The sequence below is a fragment of the Pantherophis guttatus genome, chromosome 4 (assembly GCF_059756535.1).
Source record: "Pantherophis guttatus breed Tessera chromosome 4, ASM5975653v1, whole genome shotgun sequence".
Lineage (NCBI taxonomy): Eukaryota > Metazoa > Chordata > Lepidosauria > Squamata > Colubridae > Pantherophis > Pantherophis guttatus.
The window spans coordinates 47,207,163-47,215,752 of NC_142066.1; positions in this window are offsets into that span (position 1 = coordinate 47,207,163).

Below are 8,590 nucleotides of genomic sequence, written 5' to 3' on the forward strand. Positions count from 1 at the left end.
CATTCAGTTGTAGAGTAGAATTAAAGGATTTTTGCACAATGTCATTTCTTATTCCTTTATCTGTAAAGTAAATCACCACATCTCTAGGCAATTGCCTTTGCTTTGCAATCCAAGAATTTACTCTATAGGCCTTGTCAATCTTACAAGATACCTCCTCAGGATGAACCTTTAAAATCCCAGCCAGAACTTCAGCAGATATTTTTCTTAAATCATCTCTATTATTTACCTGTAACCCTCTCATTCTAACCGCAAATTCCGTGAGCCTGTATTGCATCATTGTAACTTCTTTTTCAATCCCTTGTTTTATATTTTCTGCATTGTAAGTCTCGTGATCAGCTTCCTTTTTAGACTTTACTTCTGAGCTATTATCTTGAATATTTATCAAATCATTTTCAATTCTTTGTATTTTATTATCCAAATTATAAATCTTATCATCAACTTCATCCATTTTAGACTCTAATAACTTGATATTTTTATCCATCTTTATAACTATTTCTGAAAAAGCATTAGTCACTGTTACAATCTTTTGTTACAAATTATCATACTTTAGTTGTATCAATTCTTTAATTTCCTGCCTAAATTTTTCAAGATTCTGGTTCACAATCTCGTCATGTCTTGCCATCTCCTCCAGAACAAATTCTTTTAGGTTAAAACCATTCTTCTGAGTCTGCAAGTTCGAAACTTGTTCACATAGTTTGTAAATGGGGTACCCCCCCCCCGCTGCTTGTTTGTCTGGCTTTGTTAGTTTTGACGCCATCCTGCCACACAGACAAACTTTTTTTTAAAGAAAGAAGACTTCTCTCCAAACAAAGTCAATATCAAATCTCCAAGAGGAAAGAAACATAAAATAGAAATTTTTCTTCTCAATTCTAGCCAGCGCTATTTGTTCTGCTACTTTGTAGCTTGTTAAGCTATTCAGATGGAAGGACTTTCACTTTCGGCTTTCTTCTTCTCAAGCCTCAGCGGTCGCCATTTTAAACTTTTTTTCCTTCACTTTTAAAATCGCTTATAAATCATTAAAAATACTTGCGATTTAGGGTCCCAAGTCCAGATCTCGTCCTCTTTAATTAAACAATCTGTTGATTTTCATTGAAAGGCTTGGTCTCGTCGCCTGGCTCTGCAAAAAGCAGAGTTCTCCCGAAGCCCGAAGCAGCGGCGAAGAAAATAGGGAGCCTCATCCTGCTTCGTCCCCAAGAGTAAAACAAAAACTCTGGGGACTTCGCAGAGGGCTCTACCTGCCCTCACCTGCTCTATCTCACATTTCCTTATGGAAATGGAGTTTTTCGAGCTGCCTTTCAGCTGTAAAGGCGGCTCTTTACGGGCGACGGGGCTGGCGGTCCCAAGGGACCGTCTGACAGCGACGGAAGCCAAACCGGAAGCCCAAGTCCAAAGTTCATTTTGATGTTGCTGCTGAACAGCTGAACTGTGTTGAGTATTGATTTAAGTTCAGTGGGGCTTTTCGCATACATTTTTAAGTCATCCATGTATAGTAGATGGTTTATCTTGCCATGTTGGCTTGAGATTTGGTATCCCAGTTTTGTGTTTCGTAGGATTAGTGTCAGTGGAAATAATGCGATGTTGAACAGCAGTGGTGAAAATAAGTCCCCCTGGAGGATTCCTCATCTGATATTGACTTCACCAATGTTCTCCCCATTTGCTGTTAGAACTGTTTTCATTTTTGCATATTTGTTTTCAGATATGCATAAATATTATTACTATTATTATTACTATTTTGTTGCAAGTCCCAGGCAACTTGTAAGCAGGCCGACAGGCAGATAGGATAGCATGCACTAGTGATTTTTGGCCTGGGTTGACTGCTACTGGGTGTACCTGGGTGAATGCACAGCTGCAGCAGCATGGGCAAGCAGTTTTGGGTCCAGGTTGACTGCTATTGGGCAGGGGAGGCTTACTGTAGTGACTTACGACCTTTTCTGTCCTTGTTGACTTTGCTTGTGGGAAGCTGGCAGGGAAGGTTGCGAATGACATAAGTACGAGCCAGTTTGCCAAGTGCTCAGACTGCAGTCATATGTTCGCAAGGATAGTGCAGTGGTCAGACTTAGTACCACCATTGTAACTTTGAATGGTCACTGAATGATTGGTCACTAAGCAAGGGCCATTTGTATTTATTTTGCCTAGATCCTGCCAATACTAAGTGTCCTTTATGCTCCGCTTCAAAATTTATTTCTCCTAATCATATTCCATCTGAAGAACTGAGGAGGAGGAGGAGAAGCCCATATCGATCATAAGAAAAATTCTAAAATCCTAATTTAAGACAATACTATACAGTACTGTCAGCTAATTGAAATAAAAATATGCAAACTTTTCAAATTCCCAGATCTGTGAGCTAGGCAAGGCGGGCTGGGGAAAACATTTCACAGTTCAAAAAAAGCAGACTTTAAATTTTCTGTCATTTTCCATCATCATTTTTTTTCTTTTGTTACATCTTAGCAGATGAACAAGATGTTTTATAACATCTTGGTATTCTGTAACATCCCGTGAACAGCACAGTTGTTGTAAACATGGGCACATATGTTTTGCAAACTAATGCATGTCTTATGTTAAACCACTGGAAATATAGACTTCCAAAGTGTTACAATTTTTGCCATTTTAAAATTATCTAGATACTTCACTTCCGTCTTTCCTTGCACATCCAGTGTTGTTACAGTTACTATCCAAATTGTCATTTGATTGATTATGCCACCATCACGTTCTCTTCAATTCCTAGCAATCACATAGATTTTCTCCATGAAATTATCATTGGCTGTTCTCAAAAATTCCATACCATATTAAGCTAAGTTTAATATTCTCATCAGATTTACTATTAAAGAGTTGGGTGTAACTTCGTTCATAAGTAAAAAGTATAGAAATATGATACTGGTATTATGATAGAGGGGTGAATTTGATAATAATTGGACAATTTCAGAATTCTGATTTGGTTTTTTTTTTTTATTGAAAAAGTTTTAAAACAAACACAATTTCCCCACAACCCTCCCACCCAACCCCCCTCCCCCTCCCCGACTTCCCAGAGCAGAACACAAGGTATTTCTATTGACTTTTAACAATAAACTAAATTGCTTAACCAATCATTAAACTAACACCCCCTAAAAAGAAAATTCTTAACCCCCCATGTATAAAATCCTGCTTCTTAGACATAAAACTTCTGATATCACTTATATAGCGCTTATACAGATAAAAGAAATCATTCATAAGCTATTTGGTATTTTTTGGTCTGATACTTATTTTGTATATAATCAATCCATCTTCTCCAGTCCTGTATGTACCTTTCTTGTGTGTGATCCTTCAAATATGCTGAAATTTTAGCCATTTCAGCTAAATTAGTTACTTTCAATATCCAGTCATCAATAGTAGGCAAAAAGTCCTTCTTCCAATGTTGTGCTACCAACAATCTTGCTGCTGTTATCAAGTTCAAAATCAGTTTAGTCTCTGCAACTGTACAGTCCGTAGTTTTACCCAATAAGAACAACTGTGGAGTAAATTTCAGTCTCTTTTTAAGAATATTCTGATTTCAGAATTCTGATTTGGTTTTTAAAAGGATCAGTGCTGGATACAGAAAAGAGCACGGGGTGTTCTCAGTTACAGCCCTGTTCAGAGGAATGGAGAGCGGAGGTGAAAAGGGAACAGAGAAGTGGTGGGTTGCCTCCGGTTCGCACCGGTTCTATAGAACCAGTAGTAAAGCCGGCAGGAAGCTCCGCCCACTGACCCCGAACTCATCAAAACGCTTCTGCGCATGTGCAGAAGCTTCTGTGCTTACACAGAAGAGCATGCATGCGTATGCGGCCCTGCTCCGAACAGGTAGTAAAGGTAAGTAGAACCCACCCCTGGAACAGAGCCTGCAGCAAAGGACCAATTACATCCTTATACAGTGGCATATTGGTATTTGCAGTGGATTTTTTTTGCTATCAAATGGATAAGATAACAAATTATATGGAGTGAGGGCAGAAATGGGTTTCAATTTAGTTTGCTACTGGTTCGCGTGTGCATGTGCGCTTATCTGCGCATGTGATGTTTCTGCGACGGAGCCTGCAACTGCTGCTATCGGTTCGCCTGATCTGGAGCGAACCAGTAGCAACCCACCACTGGGCGGGGGTGGGGGGGAGAGAAGGGAAAGAAGGGAGGAACATTGATATTGCAATTTACTTCTGAATCCAAATCCAAAGTATAACTGTGCCAGAATTTTCATAAGCTCATTGATTCCAGCAATGGTTTTTCCCTGAAATTTCCTTTTATCACATTAATCAAAGCAAAGATAACTATTTTCTTCTTTCGTCTCTGAAATAGAAAATTGTCAGCTAGGCACATTAGGATTTTTCTGGAATATGTCTGTGGTGTGTGTGTGTGTGTGTGTGTGTGTGTGTGTGAGAGAGAGAGAGAGAGAGAGAGAGAGAGAGAGAGAGAGAGAGAGAGAGAGAGAGAGAGAGAGAGAGATGATAGAGAGAGAGATATGATAGAGAGAGAGATGAAAGATTACTAATCCTTGCTTCTCTGAAATGTCTAATTAGTCTGAGGAAAGCATTGTCCACATCCTCTTCCTGGTTTAAGAATCTGTAGTCATCTCCAACCACAAAGTTTTTCTGTCTCTCCATTTATTTTGAAACCATGCTCACTGTCCCAGATTTCTATATAGATGTTTTATTGCATCTTTTATTTTGAACAAGTCATGTTTTTCAACAGCTTTATTCTATTCACAAAGTTCATGCCACCATGACGTCTAGAATCTCTATTGAGTGATATATATATATATATATATATATATATATATATATATATATGTATGTATGTATGTATGTATGCATGCATGCATACATACATACACACACACACACACACATACATACATACATACATACATACACCTGTATTTGAAATCGGAGCTCATTTTGTTTATTACTCATATTCCACCATGTGGGCATTGAAAAGTTTGGATATTTTACTCCAATGTCTTTTCTTCTCAATTGATTTTGAGGATTGCTAAGCACACAACTTCCTTTCCCCTGTCTCCAGCTTCATTTCCATGTTAGCTTTTTTTGTAGCAAGGCTATCAAAGATTCAAGGCCCATAAAGATAAAATTTATGGTTGCATGAGTTCTTGTGGGTTGCAGACCACTTCATCAGATAGTGGATTGGGATTCATGAAAGTAATTCATTACTGTATACATTTATATTATTTCAATCATTCACAAGATTTTATTTCAACCATATTGTAAAGGCAAGATTCATTTTCTTCTGGCCTTGAAGGAAACGATGTAACTCCTGACTGAGTAGCCCTTTGTTAAGGAAATTTTTATTGTGATTGTGAGCAAATGATTTAAACAATTAGATTAATCAACTAGGGCTCTAGTACTCATGGAATATATTACTCCCTGTGACTTCAGAGAGGAAAGGGGTTATCTCATTGGCTAGTAAGGAGGAAGGGAGAGAGGGCGGGTGGAGAGAGAGAGAGAGAGAGAGAGGAGGGAGATGTGGTGCCTTTAAATCAGTGATGATCCTTGGGACTGTCTAGATTATTCCCTACAGTTTTCTTGCCAAGGTTTTTTTTAGAAATGGTTTGAGACTGCCTGCTTCCTGGCTGAGAAAGAGTGAGTGGCCCAAGGTCCCCCAGATGGCTATGTGCCTAAAAGAAAAAAGAAAAAAAAACATTTTCATATCATCACAATTTAATAGAACCTTTTAAAAGTCAGTTGCCTCCTTCACAAATTCAAAGTAAAATGCTCTTTCTTTATAACACTAATGTGAAATATATTTTTCTATTATTATTATTATTATTTTTACATTGGTAATAATCCAGTTTTTAGAGCAAAGACATGCAACCATATTCAGGTCAAAGTGTGCATTTAATTTTTGAATGACATACCAGGGACCACTCTAAAATGGGTGGAAACTGAAGGAAAAAAAGAGGTTAGTAGAAAACTAAATGTAAGTACACTGCTCAAAAAAATTAAGGGAACACAAGCAGAAGAGATCAGAGATCTGAATGAATGAAATAGACTTATTAAATACTTTGCTCGTTACATACAGTAGTTTTGTGTTCCCTTTAGTTGTCTGAGCAGTGTATAAACTACTGTATGTAAAGAACAAAGTATTTAATAAGGCTATTTCATTCATCCAGATCTCGGATGTCTTCTGCTTGTGTTCCCTTTATTTTTTTGAGCAGTATATATTTGGACTTAATTAAATGGTATTCAATACATATACTGTTGTTGTTAGTTGCGAAGTTGTGTCCAACCCATCACGACCCCATGGACAACGTTCCTCCAGGCCTTCCTGTCCTCTACCATCCTCTGGAGTCCATTTAACCTCACGCCTACTGCTTCAGTAACTCCATCCAGCCACCTCATTCTCTGTCGTCCCCTTCTTCTTTTGCCCTCAATCTTTCCCAGCATTAGGCTCTTCTCCAGTGAGTTCTTCCTTCTCATTAGGAGGCCAAAGTATTTGAGTTTCATCTTCAGGATCTGGCCTTCTAAAGAGCAGTCAGGGTTGATCTCCTCTAGGACTGACCGGTTTGATCGCCTTGCAGTCCAAGGGATTCGCAGGAGTCTTTTCCAGCACCATAGTTCAAAGGCCTCAATTCTTTGGTGCTCAGTCTTTCTGTATGGTCCATATATTGCAACTGGGAAAACCATAGCCTTGACTATACACAAAAGTGACTATACACACTTTTGTTGGCAGGGTGATGTCTCTGCTTTTTAGTGAGCTATCTAGATTTGCCATAGCTTTCCTCCCCAGGAGCAAGCATCTTTTAATTTCTTGGCTGCAGTCCCCATCTGCAGTGATCTTGGAGTCCAGGAAAATAAAACCTGTCACTACCTTCCTTTCTTCCCCATCTATTTGCCAGGAATTGAGAGGGCCGGATGCCATGATCTAGTTTTCTTAATGTTGAGTTTCAAGCCAACTTTTGCACTCTCCTCCTTCACCCGCATCAAGAAGCTCCTTAGTTCCTCTTCACTTTCTGCCATTAGAGTGGTATCATCTGCATATCTGAAGTTGTTGATATTTTTCCCGGCAATCTTAATTCCAACTTTTGATTTATCTAGCCCCGTCTTTCCCATGATGTGCTCTGCATATAAATTAAATAGGCAGAGCGACAGTAAGACAGAAAGACAGAAAGACAGAGCCTTGCCAGACTCCTTTCCCAATTTTGAACCAATTAATGGTTCCATGTCCAGTTCTCACTGTTGCTTCTTGATCCGCATATAGATTTCTCAAGAGACAAATAAGATGATCTGGTACTCCCATCTCTTTAAAAACTTGCCACAATTTGTTGTGATCCACACAATCAAAGGCTTTAGCATAGTCAATGAAGCATAAGTAGATGTTTTTCTGGAACTCCCTTGCTTTCTCCATGATCTAACATATGTTGGCAATTTGATCTCTAGTTCTTCTGCCTCTTCGAAATTCTGCCTGTACTTCTGATAGTTCTCGATCTACATACTTCTGGAGCCTAGCTTGTAGGATTTTAAGCATAACTTTTACTAGCATGTGAAATGAATGCAATGGTGCGATAGTTTGAACATTCTTTGGTATTGTCTTTCTTTGGAATTGGAATGTAAACTGACCTTTTCCAATCCTGTGGCCACTGTTGAGTTTTACAAATTTGTTGGCAAATTGAGTGTAGCGCTTTTACTGTATCGTCTTTTAAGATTTTGAATAACTAAGCTGGAATACTGTTACCTCCACTAGCTTTGTTGTTGCTCAGATTTCCTAAGGCCCATTTGACTTCACATTCTAGGATGTCTGGCTCGAGGTCAGTGACCACCCCATCGTGGTTATCAGGGATGTTAAGTTGGTTCTTGTATAGTTCTTCTGTGTAATTTTGCCACCTCTTCTTAATCTCTTTTGCCTCTGTTAAGTTTCTGCCATTTTGATCCTTTATCATGTCCATCTTTGCATGAAATGTTCCCTTCACATCTCCAATTTTCTTGAAGAGGTCCTCCCTATTCTATTGTTTTCTTCTATTTCTTTGCACGTTTAGAAGGCATTCTTATCTCTTCTAGCTATTGTCTGGAATTCTGCATTCACGTTCTCTTTCTCCCTAGCCTTTCACTTCCCTTCTTTCCTCAGCTATTTGTAAAGCTTCCTCAGACAGCCATTTTGCTTTCTTGCATTTCTTTTTCTTTGGGATGGTTTTAGTTCTTATCTCTTGTACAATGTTGCGAACCTCCGTCCATAGTTCTTCAGGCACTCTGTCTATCAGATCTAATTCCTTAAATCTATTTGTCACCTCTATTCATCAGGGATATGATTTAGTTCATACCTGAGTGGCCTAATGCTTTTCCCTACTTTCTTCAATTTAAGTCTAAATTTTGCAACGAGAAGCTCATGATCTGAGCCACAGTCAGCTCCTGGTCTTGTTTTTACTGATTTTATAGAGCTTCTCCATCTTTGGCTGTAGAGTACATAGTCAATCTGATTTCTGTGTTGACCGTCTGGTGATGTCCATTTGTAGAGTCGTCTCTTGGGTTGTTGGAAAAGAGTGTTTGCTATGACCATGTATTCTCTTAACCTGCTTTATTTTGACCTCCAAGGCCAAACTTGCCTGTTAGTTATCTTTTGGCTTCCTACTTTAGCATTC